The following is a 17,254-nucleotide window of genomic DNA, read 5'->3' on the forward strand; positions in this document are numbered from 1 at the left end:
AAGAAAACTCAAATTTATCTAATTGAGTTGGAGAGCATAATTTATTTTCTATTTTATTTTACAGCCTTCCAATCATATTAGCTTGAGTATTTATTCTTCTGAGGCTCCTATAGCAGTAGTTGACACTTGTTGATTACTTACATTGTGCTAGGCAGTGTGCTAAGTACTTCACATGGACTGACTCATTTAAATCCTCTTCACAACCTTATGAGGTGTAGGTGCCATTAAACCCCCATTTTACAAAAGAAGAAACAGGATGAGAGGTCACCCAGCTGCAAAATAGCAAAGGCCACTTTTAAACTCAGTGGTCTGGCTCCCAAGCACTCATTCTTAATAACACTCTCTACTCTTTCCCCTAACTGATTTGACTGAATAGAAATTTATTTTTCTTTTTTCTTATCTTTCCTCTTTCTTCTCTTCTCTCTACTTTTTTTCTGTCTTTTTTTTTTTTTTTTTCTTTGACACGGAGTTTCGCTCTTGTTACCCAGGCTGGAGTGCAATGGCGCAATCTCGGCTCACTGCAACCTCCGCCTCCTGGGTTCAGGCAGTTCTCCTGCTTCAGCCTCCCGAGTAGCTGGGATTACAGGCACGCGCCACCATGCCCAGCTAATTTTTATATTTTTAGTAGAGACGGGGTTTCACCATGTTGACCAGGATGGTCTCAATCTCTTGACCTCATGATCCACCCGCCTCGGCCTCCCAAAGTGCTGGGATTATAGGCGTGAGCCACCCCGCCCGGCCCTCTGTCTTATTTGAGAATGTCATGAAGGCATCTGTGGAGACTCTGATTGAGCGTCTATAATTGTGTAATTGAGCGTCTATAAAAGTGGTTTGGTACCTGTCAGCTGCAGGTACCCTTGACAAGCATGTATAGATTTGCTTTTCTGGCTCTAGGAATTCCTCCCCGCAACCTCTTTGGAACTTCTGCTCTTGTCTCCTTATTCTGGTTTCTATCTCGCTGCCTCTATTTGAATTATTTATAATTACTTTGTCTTTTATTAATTAAAACACTTAAGGGATGATATAAAGTTTTTATAGAGAGAAGATGCAGTCTCTTATCAAAGAGCTTGCAAATCATTGTACAACAAATAACCTATTATCTACTTTATATTATAGTATATAGTTTAGTAATATTTTTATTAGAATTCAGTTAGATGTTTAAACTTTTAGGATTTTATTATAAAAATTCTGTGGACACTTGAGGCTAAGAGTTTGAGACCAGCCTGGGCAACATAGCAAGACCCTGTGTCTACCCACAAAAATTCTATAGAGTAATTGGAGGTGACATTTCTTTCTCCCCAATATATGTAACTTGAAAGTAAACCTTTAGTTCTGGTTGGGGCAGTGTAGTCAGTATGTGATACGGTTCAACTGCTAAAATTTTTTGATAACACTTGCCTGAGAAAGCAAAGCGTGTGGGAAATATTAACATATATTTCATGCCCCCAGTTTGTAGAAGCCAAGGGAATGGAAAGCTAAGGAGTAAAAATTATAGAAACTTGAGGCTTTTCAAGTTTTTACAAGTCAGAAAGGATGAGAAAAGAGGATAAAATTGACAGAAATGACCCTGGGAAGATTGTGTATTTAGGGAAACGGGGATCTGCTTTTGGGGAAATTCTGGAGTTTAAGGACGTTACCAAGTCAGACAGAGTTCTTATGGTTTCAAGGTGATTAGTTTTTCCAGACCCAGTGCTGGGATATGTGAGTGACTAGAGGAAGTTCTGGTTTAAAAAAAAGAAAACAGAGTGAGGAACAACTATAAAAGCAAAGATAATTTACCTATAATTTTATTTAATGTGTCTGTGTCTATGCAATGATGTATATATGCAGATGTATATCTCTCTTTAGGAGAAACATTTCCTCTTAATATCACACTGCTCACATTGTTTACCTGTCTTCTTGAACTTGATTCAAAGAGCCAAGATCTTTCTTGCCTTAGGTCTTTGAATGCTAGAATGGACTCCTTCTCCCTATTTCTTTCTATGACCTTGAGGCCTTAGCTAAATGACGCTTCCTCAGGGAGGCCTTAGTGGACTGTTGCACTCAGAATACATCCTTCTTTGTTATATTCTACCTCAGCGTTCTCTTTGTTTCCTTTACATATTTAACACAGTTTGAAAATTTAGTTTTACATTTTATTAGTATAACTTTCTTTCTTTCTTCTTCTTCTTTTTTTTTTTTTTTGGGAGACAGAGTCTTGCTCCATGCCTTGCACTCAGGCTGGAGTGCAATGGCATGATCTCAGCTCACTGCAGCAACCTCTGCCTCCTAGGTTCAAGCAATTCTCCTGCCTCAGCCTCCTTAGTAACTGGGATTACAGGTGCCTGCTACCATGTCTGGCTCATTATTTTTGTGTTTTTTTTAAGTAGAGATGGGGTTTCACCATGTTGATCAGGCTGGTCTCGAACTCCTGACCTCGTGATCTGCACGCCTCAGCCTCCAAAAGTGCTGTGATTTAAGGTGTAAGCAACTGCACCCAGCCATTAGTATCACTTTCTAGACCAAGCTTGTCCTACCCATGGCCTATGGGCTGCATGCAGTACAGGACGGCTTTGAATGTGGCCCAACACAAATTTGTAGACTTTCTTAAAACATTATGAGATTTTTTTTGATATGTATTTTTAGCTCATCAACTGTTGTTATTGTTAGTGTATTTTGTGTGTGGCCCAAAACAGTTCTTCCAGTGTGGCACAGGGAAGCCAAAAGATTGGACCCCCCTGTTCTAGACTATAAGCAACCTGTGTCCTGGGAGCTTTTCTGGTATTCACCACTTTATGTTTACCCAGAAGACAGTTCTTATCACATAGTAAATGGTCAAAAAGATGTTGAGTAAATGTTTATATTAACTAGGGTCCAGCTAAACTGCTGTAACAAAGAAACCTAAATACAAAGTCACTTACATATGGCTGAAGTTTAATTCTCCTGCATGTAACATTTTAGAGGAATGTAAGTGTCCACACTGTTGGGGTGCCTCAGCACCATGAAGTCATTCAGAATCTGTTTCTTTCACTGTGCTGCTCTGACATTTTCTTCTTGTCTACATGGTTGAAGCTGTGTTACCTCTACATCCCTATTTGTTTTTAGGAAGAGTAGTAAAGGAAAAATGGAGAGCAAGCAATTTCCTGTGAAGTAAATGACTTGTAAGTTGCACATATCACTTCCATTTACATTCTATTCTTTTTCATGTTTCTAGAATCATAAAATTTATTTTTGATCCAAAACATATAGATAGATGAAATATTATTCAAGATAAAAAGCTAGGTCAACAAACATTTATTAACATACTCAATACCGGATGGGTACTGTTGGAAATAAAATATATGTAAAGACAGGGTTTCTGATCACCAGGAATTTACAATATAATTGGAAAATTCACTGACATTCCATTGTGATAAACTTTGTGTGGCTGCACCTAGTATACTAGGAAATACTGTCTCTGGGTGGGTGGCCATGAACCCAGCTAAAATGGAAGAAGAGGAAATGGGCATTGGGATAACTAACCTATTGCCTCACTGTTGGCTAAATGCTATTGAAAGAATGAATATATTTTTAAAAAGAATAAAGAATAGATGTTCATTATTACATGATCAGAGTTTGGAATAATGTAGGGGTTTGAGGGCTATTTTGTTTTTGTTTTTTATTTTTATTTTGTTTTTGTTTTTTGTGACGGAGTTTTGCTCTTGTTGCCCAGGCTGGAATGCAGTGGTGTGATCTTGGCTCACTGCAACCTCTGCCTCCCAGGTTCAAGCAATTCTCCTGGCTCAGCCTCCTCAGTAGCTGGGATTACAGGAGCCCACCACCACATCCGGTTAGTTTTTGTATTTTTATTAGAGACCGGGTTTCGCCATGTTGTCCAGGCTGGTCTTGAACTCCTGACCTCAGGTGATCCACCCACCTCAGCCTCCCAAAGTGCTGGGATTGTAGGCATGAGCCACTGCGCCTAGCCTTGAGGGCTATATTTAGAACTCCAAGAAATACGGATGTGATAAAAAAATATTAGACACTAACTAACATCAAATATGCTTCATGACAACCTATTCATCTGCACATTTTGGGGCAAGGGAGTTAAAGAGCTAAGAAAGTTGCTTAGGCCAAGAAATTGTGCAAAAGAGGTCAGCACTGGGTATTGTAGAGATACACCTGGCTTTGCTAGAATTTGGGGGGGATGGAATAGGAGCTTCTTTGCCTTCAGCAAGCTTCTAGGAATAATCCTTTATCTGATATTAGCTAGGCAAGACCCCCTCTAATACTTGCCTGGCTAGAAGGAAGCTTTGTTGAGTCAAGGACGTTGTTTGATTACAAAACTTTGTTATCCTAAATTCAATACCAACAAAGGCTTTGAAATTTTTAGTCCAAAAATGGCAAAACTTGTAACTATTTTAAAGGATGTGGATAAAATTAATGTTCCAATGATATATCCTGATATCAACATAACTTTTTAAAGCGTGTAGGCTGAGCATGGAGTTATATGAAAATGCTTGCATCTGTCCTCCCCTAAAGTGGCTAAAGGCATCTTGGCAAAGTTTGTCATCAACTATCTTCTCCATGTGACTGCAGATAAGAAGAAAGGGCCCTGCTGCTGCCACGGCCCTTTTTCTTTGTGGCCACAGTAGGCACTGGGCTTGGCATTTGCTTCTCTGGCCTTAAATTCCCTCTGTACAAAGAAAGGTAACTCATTCCCCTCCTCTCGTCTCCTTTCATATTTGGCTGAAAGTTTGGGAAGCCCATTTCAACCCTTTCTTTGCCTTTCAACATGTCACATTCCTTCAAGCTGAGCTCACAGGTCTGTCCTTATGAAACCTGCTCTGACTCTCCCCAGGGGGAGTGAATCCCATCTCTCCTGTTCTTTTTCAGTGTTTTCTACTTGTCAGAGCACTTCTCACTTTTGGGCTTTAAATGTTTTTCATCTGTTTGTGACTCCTCTTTGAAACTACTTCAGGATAGAGATCATATCTTATTAATCATTGATTCTCTCTGACTTGTACAATACCTGGCACATGGTAGACACTTGGTAAATGTTTACTGAATGCATGAATGAGTGAGTAAATGAGCAAATGATCCTTTGGGTTCTTTCTGTAGCCTCTCAACTATTCTAATGTGGCTCATGACTCTGCAAGGCTAGGAATACAAAGTGTGGTTGCAAGTTCTTCCTTGTTTCTAAAATATTTTCTCACTTGCTTACTGAAGTTAAATTGAAAGTCAGAATTCTTTAATGGAGAAGCAGTTGGCTTTTCATTATACAATAAGGGGTAAATGGCTTAAAATGTCAATATTACATGAATTAACATACTGCTAAAACGTACTGGAACTAAGGTGGGCCAGGTGTGGTGACTCAAGCCTGTAATCCCAGCACTTTGGGAGATTGAGGGAAGATTATTTGAGCCCAGGAGTTCAAGCCCAGCCTGGGCAACAGAATGACACCTCATTTCTACTAAAAAAAAAAAAAAAAAAAAAAATTAGCAGAGTGGAGGTGTGCACCTATAGGCCTAGCTACTTGGGAGGCTAAGGCAAGAGAACTGCTTGACCTGGGAAGTCAAGGATGTAGTGAGCAGTGATTGAGCTACTGCACTCCAGCCTGGATGACAGAGTGAGACTCTGTCTCAAAAAAAAAAAAGCAAAAAAAAAAGGAACTAAAGTGTAACCAGTCAATCAAAAAGTATAAATAACATACTAGTGTCTTTTCTATTTTGTGGGTGGAGATCAGAGAGAAGTTGGTGTTTGAGCTTTAGTGAGGATGGGAGGGGAAGGGGGGTCAAAAGATCATTTAGATAGCTACAGAGCATAGAAAGAGAAACTAGGGACCACTTATTTAGCACTTCCTTAATGTTTCAATTTTCAAGAGATGGAAGTATGGCCTAACTGCTCTTGTTCACAATTTTATGAGAATATTGTTGGGACCTGTATAGCACAATAAACACCATCTTATAGAATTTGTTAAGGTCTAGAGTGTTTGTGAATGTGTGCACTTAAAAAAGTTGATTTTGTTTCAGAGGAACTAAATTTTCAGAGGAGTTAATTAAGGAGTCATATAAATCTAGATTGTACCCTAAAACATCTCTCCTAGCAGTCGATTAGTATGGGTACTTTGCATGACTAAGTGTTATTGGAGATGGCCTCAGACAGGAAGGGGTGGACGGTATGCCAAGATTTAGTTTTGAGTTGGAGCTCCCTAAATGGAGGCTGTCATAATCTACATTTTTGGGTAAATTGCTATTATCAAAGGATCACTGATAACTCATATATATAATTTTTTTTTTCTTAGAGACAGGATTTTACTCTCTCACCCAGGCTGGAGTACAGTGGCGTCTTTGGAAGTGGAAAGCAAATGTAGTCATATGTTGCTTAATGACAGGACTATGTTCTGAGAAATATATCATTCGATTATTTCATCTTTGTGCAAACATCATGGAGTGTAATTTACACTAATCTAGATGGTATATAACTTACTACACACGTAGGCTATTTGGTATAGCTGTTCCTAGGCTACAAACGTGTACAAAATATTATTATACTGAATATTGTAGGCCGTTGTAATATAGCCGTAAATATTTGTGTATCTAAATGTTGAAAAGATACAATAAAAAGCCAGTATAAAAGATAAAATTTTATGCCTGTATAGGACACTTACTATGAATGGGGCTTATAGGACTGGAAGTTGCTCTAGATGAGTCAGGAAGTGAGTGGTGGGTGAATGAGAAGGCCCAGGACATTACTATCCATTGTTGTAAACTTAATAAACACTATACATTGGTTGGGTGCAGTGGCTCACGCCTGAAATCCCAGTACTTTGGGAGGCCAAGGCGGGTAGATCACTTGAGGTCAGGAGCTTGAGACCAGACTGACCAACCTGATGAAAACTATTTCTACTAAAAATACAAAAATTAGCCAGTCATGGTAGCAGGCAACTATAATCCCAGCTACTTGGGTGGCTGAGGCAGGAGAATCACTTGAACCGGGGAGACAGAGGTTGTAGTGAGCCAAGATTGTGCCACTGCACTCCAGCCTGGGTAACAGAGCAAAACTCTGTCTCAAAAAAGAAAAAAAGTCATTGTATACTTAGTTTACACTAAATTTATTTATTTGTTTTAAAATTCTTTCTTTCTTTATTTCTTGAAACAGAGTTTCACTCTTGTTGACCAAGCTGTGGTGCAATGACATGATCTCAGCCCACTGCAACCTCCATCTTGTGGATTCAAATGATTCTCCTGCCTCAGCCTCCTGAGTAGCTGGGATTACAGGTATGTGCCACCACACCAGGCTAATTTTTGTATTTTTGGTAGAGACCAGGCTTTGCCATGTTTCTGAGGTACAGTCTAACTCTGTAGCCCACCCTGGAGTGTAGTGGCCTGACCTTGGCTCACTGCAGCCGCCACCTCCCAGGCTCAAGCGATTCTCATGCCTCAGCTTCCTGAGTAGCTGGGACTACAGGCATGTGCCACCATTCATGGCTAATTTTTTGTATTTTAGTAGACATGGGGTTTCACCATGTTGCCCAGGGTGGTCTTGAACTCCTGAACTCAGGCAGTCTGCCCTCCTTGGCCTCCCAGAGTTCTGTGATTACAGGCCTGAGCCACTGTGCCTGGCCCACTAAATTTATTTTTAAAAAATTAATTTCATTATATTTTGACAGCTATGACATCACTAGGTGACGGTAATTTTTCAGCTCCATTATAATCTTGTAGGACCACCATTGTATGTGTGGTCTATTGTTGACCAAAACATCTTATGTGGCACATGACTGTATGTGGAAACAGAGGCCCAGTACTACACAACTGGTTGAAAATTTGCTACTTCTGTAGTGTCAGATGATGAGTTTGACTGTTTAAAAATCTCCCTTGAACTGGAATTGAATTAGAATCTGAGAGTCAGATGTCCTGGGTTTTCCTTTGTGCCTCCACAACTGACTAGCTGTGTGAAATTTCATAGATAATTTCTCCTCTCTAGATCACGGTGAGATTATGTGAATTTAAGTACCCATTCCAGGCCTAGCACTTTCTGTATTTTTATTCAGTAGCAACAATTAAAGCATTTCACATAAGAAATCGGTAGCAAAGTCTGGACTGGAATGCATGTCTTACAACCCACTTAACCTCTTTGTTTCTTTACCTTTCAAACTTTTAAAAATTAGGTATAATATACACATGGTATAGGAAGTACATAAAGTATACTAATCTTAAATGTATAGAGTGTTGAATATTTTCAAAGTATGAAATGAATTATAATTGAGCTATGATAAGATTCATCCTTTTAAATTTAAGATAACTGTAGAGTCAGATAACCACACCCACAGTCAAGATATGGATCATTCTATCATCCCCAAAAGTTTGCTTGTAATCCTTTGTAGTTAGTTCCCTTCTTTTACGCAAATATTCTGGCAACCACTTAGCTATTGTCTATCCCTACAATTTTGCCCTTTCCAAAATGAAATCATACTACATGTAGGCTTTTGCGTCTTTTTTCTATAATGCTTTTAAGATTCATCACATACCTGTATTTGATGTGTATCTTGATCATACCTGATGTGATGTATATCTGATGTGTATCTTGATCACCTAGATCAAGATATAGAACTTTTCTAGCACCCCAGAGGATTCTTTTATGCCCTTTTCCAGTCAGTTCCCACCCCTCACTCCTCACCCCCACTATTCTGACTTTTACTGCTGGATTAGTTTTCCTATTTTTGTATTTCATATAAGTGGATTCATACTATAGATACTGTGTGTCTTTTTTCTTAATGTAGTATCTGTAAGATTTATTCATGTTATAGCTAGTAATAATAGTTTATCCTTTAAAAAATCACTCTGTAGTATTCTATTGTATGAACATAGCATGTTTCATTTGTCTCTTCTACTGTGATGACATTTTGGTTATTTCTAATTTTTGGCTATTTTTAGCAAATCTTTTCTTTTTCTCTTTAGAAATGAAGTTTCACTATGTTGCCCAGATTGGCCTTGATCTCCTGGGCTCAAGTAATCATTCCACCTCAGCTCCTAAGTAGCTGGGACTGCAGCAGCACATGCTACCACACTGACCTTGAGTAAGTCTTTTATGAACACACTTGTTAATGTCTTTTGGTGAGAATATGTATCCATATATATCTCTTGGCTATATTCCTAAGAGTGGAATTAATTGTTAGATCATAGGCTAGGTATCTGTTTAGTTTTCATAGAGGCTACCAAACAGTTTTCTAAAGCGGTTGTACCAATTTATTCATTTTTTTATTTGAGATGGAGTCTTGCTCTGTCACCCAGGCTGGAGTGCAGTGGCAGGATCTTGGCTTACTGGAATCTCTGCCTCCCAGGTTCAAGCAATTCTCCTGTCTCAGCCTCCCGAGTGGCTGGGACTACCACCATACCTGGCTAATTTTTGCATTTTTTTTTTTAAATAGAGACACGGTTTCATCATATTCGTCAGGTTGGTCTTAAACACCTGACCTCTGGTGATCCACCCACCTTGGCCTCCCAAAGTGCTGGGATTACAGGTGTGCGCCACCACACCCAGCCAGTTGTACCAATTTAATACTCTCACCATCAGTGTATGAGAGTTCCAGTTATTCCACATCCTTGCCAATACTTGGTATTGCTTGTCTTATTAACTTTAGCTTTTTAGAGGGTATACTGTAACCACTGATTCTGGAGTGAAATTGCATGTACACCACCAATAGTGTCATTCAGAGATGAAGAGAATCAGGAGTGATCAGTCAGGTTCCTTATGTTTCTGGGCAGAGATTTAACAAGGCAACCAATAGGGATGAACAATGGTAGAGCCACCTTATATTGCCAAGAAGACCTGGTCCTTATTTACCATTCACCATAATGATGGTACTGGGGAAACTTTCCTCCCTAATTCTATAACCCCAATCCTCTCATTTAATATTTATTTCATAGCAGTGTCCTTAGAAGAAAATATATGGGGGATTGGTTGGTGAGGACTGCCCATGTTCAACCTTCTTAAACAAAATCAGTGAGCTTATTCCTCCTTCATTTGAGATGACCTTTGGAAGCCTGTATTAAATCTCCATTGCAATCAGAGTAATCATCAAGTATGGCAAGACAATTGTAGAGAATCCAGGAATGGAATGTGGATCATGTGCATGTGTAGAACAAAAATCTGGTTTTCATTTGCAAAGATAATTGTCTCCAGGAAACACAGTGAGGCTAAAAGGTCCATTTAAGATTTGGCTGTTATTCTTGATGTTGGTAGTAGCAGTTGGGTTTGAGCTGGTGGGTTTTGGGTGTACCCTGCAATGTGGTTGTTTGTCTAATAATAATATGCCTATGAAAATAAAGCCAAAACTGCCAGATGTTTTTTACTCTAAACCTGATATAGACTATATAATGGGGTTTTTATGTGTACCTAAGAATCACTATGCATTTTAGAGTACTTCTGGCCACTCTACAAATACATGAATCAGATTAAAGAACAATCAGTCAGACTTGAATTAAATATATATTCCCATAATGGTGATTATCTTTTTTCTTGTTTTAACATTATTATAGTAAGCTAAAATAATAGGAGATAAGTAGCTATTATAAATGAACCATTAAAAGCAGCAGTAAGCCAAAGTTATCATTGATCTCTCCCTGTCTCTACTTTATAAAAACTAATGTGAATTGCTATGGAATTACCCACTTTAATAATAAATCTGTTGTGTCAGAGTAGTTTGACACAACAGATTTATTGTTAGGTTGTGTGACCTAATTTTTTTAAACATATAATTTGTAGTCTATTGATTTAATCCTCTAAATATCTCATCCTATTGGCATAACATACAACCATTTCTTTTTTTTTTCTTGAGACTGAGTCTCGTTCTGTTGCCCAGGCTGGAGTACAGTGGCATGATCTCAGCTCACTGCAACCTCTGCCTCCCTTCAAGTGATTCTCCTGCCTCCCTTCAAGTGATTCTCCTGCCTCAGCGTCCCAAGTAGCTGGAACTACAGGTGCGTGCCATCACGCCTGGGGAATTTTTTTTGTATTTTTAGTAGAGATGGGGTTTCATCGTGTTAGTCAGGTTGGTCTCTATCTCCTGACCTTATGATCTGCCTGCCTCGGCCTCCCAAAGTGCTGGGATTACAGGTGTGAGTCACTGCGCCCAGCGAAAACCTTTTCTTAATTGAAAGACAAAAGCAGCTTGGGATAGAATCACCTGGAAAAATATTTTTATTGATGATATCCGTTTGATCAATAGTCAAATAAATATGAGTTTATTTTCAATGACAGTTTCAAGTTTAAAAGACCAAAAGGGAGGCCAGGCACAGTGGCTCACGCCAGTAATCCCAGTATTTTGGGAGGCCAAGGCAGACGGATCATGAGGTTCAGGAGATGGAGACTACCCTAGCTAACATGATGAAATCCCATCTCTACTGAAAAAACAATAAATTACCTGGGCGTGGTGGCACGTGCCTTTAGTCCCAGCTACTGGGGAGGCTGAGGCAGGAGAATCACTTGAAACCAGGAGGCAGAAGTTGCGGTGAGCTGAGATTGTGCCACTGCATTCCATCCTGGGCAACAGAGCAAGACTTCATCTCAAAAAAAAAAAAAAAAAAAGAAAGAAAGAAAGAAAGAAAAAGAAAAAGAAAAGTGAGTTATAAACTAGAATATGGAAAATGAACTCAAGTAACAGATAGTTTAATGTGACTACATAAAACACTGTTGCTATGTTGCTAAAACTCTTCCTTCCCTCAATTTGTGGAAAAGAAATCAGTAGTTTGTGCTATTCCAGCCAATATTTGGCATCTTGCCATTTGGCCACACATGCCAGGATGCAAGTACCACTACTTTGTCAGTTGAATACAGCCGCTGGCTTCCTCTTACTGCCAGTTTCAAATTTCTGGCAATAATCGACTATTTACTATAGTCCTCTTATCCCTCCTGTTCATCTGCACATATCTTAAGCTTAGTGTTCAGCTCCTGAGCTTTTATTACCTGTCTTAGGCAAAAGTACAATGAACACCTTTAAATATCACTAAGAAAAAAACTGAGAAATAGCATATGAAATTAACACAGGGTGATTTGGGCAAGTGCTTTTCTCTATTTTTGTCCACTTACCTACTTATTCATTTGTTGCTTTTCTTTAGATGTCACAGATCTAACCCAGTTATTAAAAACAATGACCATGCATTGCTGTCATATCATAAACATAACTCAACTTGGAAGGAAGCAATTTGAGGATGGCTATCCTATTACTATGCTTTATTTTTTTCTTCACCTAATGCATGTAGCCATAGAGAATATAGAAGAAGATCTGAATACTCACCCTTTGAAGAAAAAGCAGTGATTTATTTTTCTTTTTTTTTGAGACAGAGTCTCACTTTGTCACCCAGGCTGGAGTATAGTGGCATGTGAGTATAGAGGCTCACTGCAGCCTCTGCCTCCTGAATTCAAGTGATTCTCCTGCCTCAGCCTCTCAAGTAGCTGTGATTACAGGCAAGTTTCACCATGCCCAGCTAATTTTTGTAGTTGTTGTAAAGATGGGATTTCACCATGTTGGCCAGGCTTGTCTCGAACTCCTGATCTCAGGTGATCTGCCCACCTTGGCCTCCCAAAGTGCTGGGATTACAGGATTAAGCCACTGTGCCTGGCTAGAAAGCAGTGATTTTTTTAATGGTCCTTATTACTCATGCTATCAATTTTATCTGTAATAGGTTCCTGTCAAAATCAGAGTAATTAAATGGAATGACAATCCTGTTAAATGTGTTCATGCCATTGCATTGGCAATAAAGCATGCACAAATTTACAATTAAGGCTTGTCTTTTACCTTTGCCATGGAGAATTGTGACGAACATTAAGTTGCATAGGCATGGGGATCCAAAAGGATGTTCATCAAAATAAAAACACCAGGTGGATACTCTCAGGATTATAATGTCTTCTTATGCAATTACTTTTTTTCACCGCATATTTTTTGACTGAATAATAATTATCTTTGCACTGGGAAGAGGCAGAATCAGCTAGTTTCAACCTTTTATTTTAACCCCCCTTTAAAAAATTTGTAGCACAGCATAGAACCAAAACTATTTTTTCAAATATATTTGTTTCAGTTCTTAGTTTTTAAAGGTAGCTGACTTTCGCATACAGCACACTGAGCTTTTAATACAGTTACTTTGGTGCTATACAACAAACATTAAGATGCATATTGATAACATGATTAATTTATTAAGCTACCACAGGAATCATCAATGTAATAGAGATAAAGGAGGCTTGAAACCTAGCCTAAGCAGTGAATTGACAGCCATCTTTAGCCACTATGACCTAAGAATGACCCTGAGCTCTGCTGGGTGCAGGAGCTAGATCTATTGCAGAGCACAGGAATCAGATATCTCACAGGCCTAGAAACTCCCACTGTGCAAGACTGCAGAATCACTTGCAAATCTGATATACACATAGGTGATAAACAGTAATGCAAACGCCATGCTCTTTTATTATATATTTTGAAATAAATAGAGTTGTGAGTAGTTAATGTTTATTTTATTTGCTTTTTGCTTTGCAAAGTTAACATTTATAAAAGAACAATTAATAAGTTTTAAACTATAATTTAAAATTTTCTAACTTGACCATGTTTTCAAATAATTGGTTCTCTCTCTCTCTCTCTATGTGTGTGTGTATATATATATATATATATATATATATGTGTGTGTGTGTGTAGTTTTTTTTTTTTTGAGACAGAGTCTTGCTCTGTCACCCAGACTGTGCGGTGGCACGATCTTGGCTCACTGCAATCTCCACCTCCCGGGTTCAAGTGATTCTCCTGCCTCAGCCTCCTGAGTAGCTGGGCTTATAGGCACGTGCCACCTACCTGGCTAATTTTTGTATTTTTAGTAGAGACAGGATTTCACTTTGTTGGTTAGGCTGGTCTCGAACTCCCAACCACATGATCCACCTGACTTGGCCTCCCAAAGTGCTAGTATTACAGGCATGAGTCACTGTGCCTGGCTACTATATGTAAATATATATATGTTTTCTGTTTCTTTGCAGGCTACTTCATTAGCTTTTATTCATTAAAGTGGAGAATTTGGGGGTTGTTTTCTCTTTGGTAACACTTTTTCCTCTAGGGTTCTCACAAATGAAAAGTAGATATACTCACTTAAAAAGTGAGTTACTATTAGCATATGTATAATAACTAAAATGTTTACATGTCATTCAGTGAAAATGCAAATGGATGATTTCAGTACCATCTTCTCCAAGTATAAAATGCATTTAATAATTATTCAACTGTGGGCAACATAGTGAGATCCCTTCTCTACAAAAAATTTAAATATTAGCCAGGCATGGTGGTGTGTTCCTGTGCTCCCAGCTACTCAAGAGACTGAGGCTGGAGAATCACTTGAGCCCAGGAGGTCAAGGCTGCAGTGTGCCACTGCACTCCAGCCTGGATCACAGAGGAGACCCCTATCTTAAAAAAACAAACAAACAAACAAACAAACAAAAAAAACGATTCACAAACAGTGAATAATCATAATAACCCTCTGCTCCTCAAGTTTCTCTGACTTTCAATTTTTCAAAGGCCACTGCAGCTTGCAGATAGATCCTGCATTGGGAATTTGCTGGAATCATTTTGGGAGTTCCATGGGTAGTTCCATGGGAGATGGACTCCCAGGTCTTTTGGGAGTATAAGACCCTAAGTTAGTGCTAAACACAGGATAGAGCTGGAGTTCCCAGCCTGACTCCATTGGAGGAAGAAAAAGCCCTTGCCTCATAATTGAAGCACTGAAAAGTGATAGAGGTTTTTATTTAAATCCTAACAAATACCAATATTAGCTGAATCACCTTCCCTCCAGGGGCATTAGAGAATGTTAAGTTCAACTTTCATATTTACCTTCAAGCCCATCCTTTTCCCAGGATAGCATTTTATGGTTTTTTATTCCTTGCTGTGCTTTTTATGAGAGAAACAGGTAATGATCCGCATATTCTAATTGGTAATGCTTTCTAATAATATTGTAATTATTGTAACAGTTCTATAACAGTTCTCTGAAAACTGGGGAGAGATCTGTGGCTAAGGGAAGAGCTTTGCCTCCCTGGCTCTGTGACAAATGAGGATTTTAATCTGATTCATAACCTTTTACAAACAGCTCCATCTTGAGCAGACCACTGTATTGGGCGTCCTATTCAATTCATTAATGTTTTACATTGGGCCTAAGTACCTACAATGGGGAAATGACAACAAGTGAGTACCAGTGACCTCATTAACTTGACTAAACACTGCTAAACAAATTGCTTGGCATTATGGAAGTTTGCCCCATAGGAACCTGTCTACCTGAGGACAGTAACACAGTCTTGCTATTGGCTGCTTCAGAGATTTATATGCTCTGTCACTTTGCTCACTTGCATATTGCTTTTTCCAAGTGATATTTTTTTGTGTCCAACTGACACCTCCCTGTAAAAGAGATGCATCTTTGGTTTGACTTGTTTATCATCACGTATCTATAATGCTTTAGAAAGTCGAAAGCTTCAGGGTTTAGTTTCAGGAAGCAGAAATCATTCTAGATCTTTTACAAAGAAAGAGATTCGAATATAGGGAATTAGGTCCTCATAAAATTGGAGTAATAAGCTCAATATTGGGCTTGCAGGAGTGACTCACAGAATAATACTGATAAACTGGCCTAACATTTTAGCTGCTACTTGATCATGAAGATGAGGAATCAGGAGGCTGCCATGGAACTGTAGAGTAGAAGAACTCATCACAATAGCCTCACAGTGCTAGTGATAGGATATTGGAATTCTGCTGCAGAAAAACCCAGCATCTCTCCTCACTAAACATACAGAGAGGGCAGCAGGGTGATTGCCATCATATCCCTTCCACCTTTCAGATCTCACATGATTCCATTTAATTGGTGGGTCCTGATTCAAGAACTCTTGCTGCAGGGGAATATAGAGAAAATATGAATTTAGCATTCTAGCTTCTGCAGGACTGAAAGGCATATTAGAAGGATATTGGAATGGTGTGGTTAATTTGCCATTTCCATCTAAAGAAGCAGAAATATGTAACAGATAAGAAATCTGAGGCCAGGCATGGTGGCTCACACCTATAATCCCAGCACTTTGGGAGGCCAAGGAACGTGGATCACCTGAGGTCGGGAGTTTAAGACCAGTCTGACCAATATGAAGAAACACTGTCTCTACTAAAAATACAAAATTAGCTAGGCGTGATGGTGAATTCCTGTAATCCCAGCTACTTGGGAGGCTGAGGCAGGAGAATCATTTGAACCCGGGAGGCGGAGGTTGCATTCCAGCCTGGGCAACAAGAGTGAAACTTGGTCTCAAAAAATAAAAAAAGAGAAAAATCTGTGGGTTCTCTTCCTCTTCCTATTACCTTTGATTTTCATTTAGATGAATACATTTTTTCGCTAAAGTCGTAAAAATTTTAAAATGGGTCTCCAATATTTTTCTACTATTTATCTGAAACAACTTAGCACTTCCTTAGCTCTTTCCCAAGTATTAATTGAAGATGTAGTAACGAGGGTCTCAGAAGTTTTCCATCTCCTTCCATCTTCTGTTACAGCCAGTTACTCCCGATTTATCCACTGACTCCCATTTATTTTTCTCTTATGCTATGTACAGTCCCCTCATATTGTTGCTTTGGTGGGGTTGTGTTGCTTGTTCTCAGCTTTCTTTCTGGAAGCTATATTTGGGATCTTCATTGTTTCTGGGCCTAGCAGCCATAGAATTTCTAATTCAAATTCCCGCCCTCCTGTTCTTAAAAACCTAGCCTGAGTATGTCACTTGGACCCCCAAATATCTAGGAGGGAGTCTATAGTAACAGTTATGTTACTGAAATGCTCTTAAAATGTTTCATTACAAAAATTTCAAAAATAACTAGATATGTCAATTGAGCAAATTAGAACATTTAGAGGCTGCATTTATTTTCCATTGCTGAGCTGCCCTTATCTTGCTAGAATCAGCACTTAGCACAGTCACAAAATAGTCATGCAATATTGGTTGAATTAATCACAGAATTTAATGACCATAAAGCCACAGTTCCAGAATTCTTTCATGTATTTTGATAAATAAGAATTAAGCTTTCAGTTTTTATGCATCTTCTTTTGGCATGCAAACCTTAGAAAGTGCTATATTATTAAGCCATCTGACTCTACAGTGTGGCTTAATTATAAGAGGAAGCAATTAAGCTATGGATTAGTCAGCTCTCCTCAGGTAATTTATTGGCTCACATAACAGAAAGGACAGGGACCGTCTTCAAGGGCAGCTGGTCAGAGCTTACATGATGTTTTTAGAACCTATCTTCTTTTTACATCCATTGGCT

General features: G+C 38.9%; 1 protein-coding gene across 3 annotated transcripts in view; it reads left to right on the forward strand.

Annotated features, from left to right (window-relative positions):
- The window catches only part of SKAP2 (src kinase associated phosphoprotein 2), a 432,987-nt gene that overhangs the window by 7,421 nt on the left and 408,312 nt on the right, over positions 1–17,254 (forward strand). For all 3 annotated transcript variants that reach the window (XM_078342524.1, XM_078342522.1, XM_078342525.1), the window contains exons 2-3: positions 7,120–7,238; positions 8,919–9,037. The gene's annotated coding sequence lies outside the window, so the exon portion shown is untranslated. The remainder of the gene's footprint in view (positions 1–7,119; positions 7,239–8,918; positions 9,038–17,254) is intronic.

This window comes from Callithrix jacchus, chromosome 11 (assembly GCF_049354715.1).
Source record: "Callithrix jacchus isolate 240 chromosome 11, calJac240_pri, whole genome shotgun sequence".
Lineage (NCBI taxonomy): Eukaryota > Metazoa > Chordata > Mammalia > Primates > Cebidae > Callithrix > Callithrix jacchus.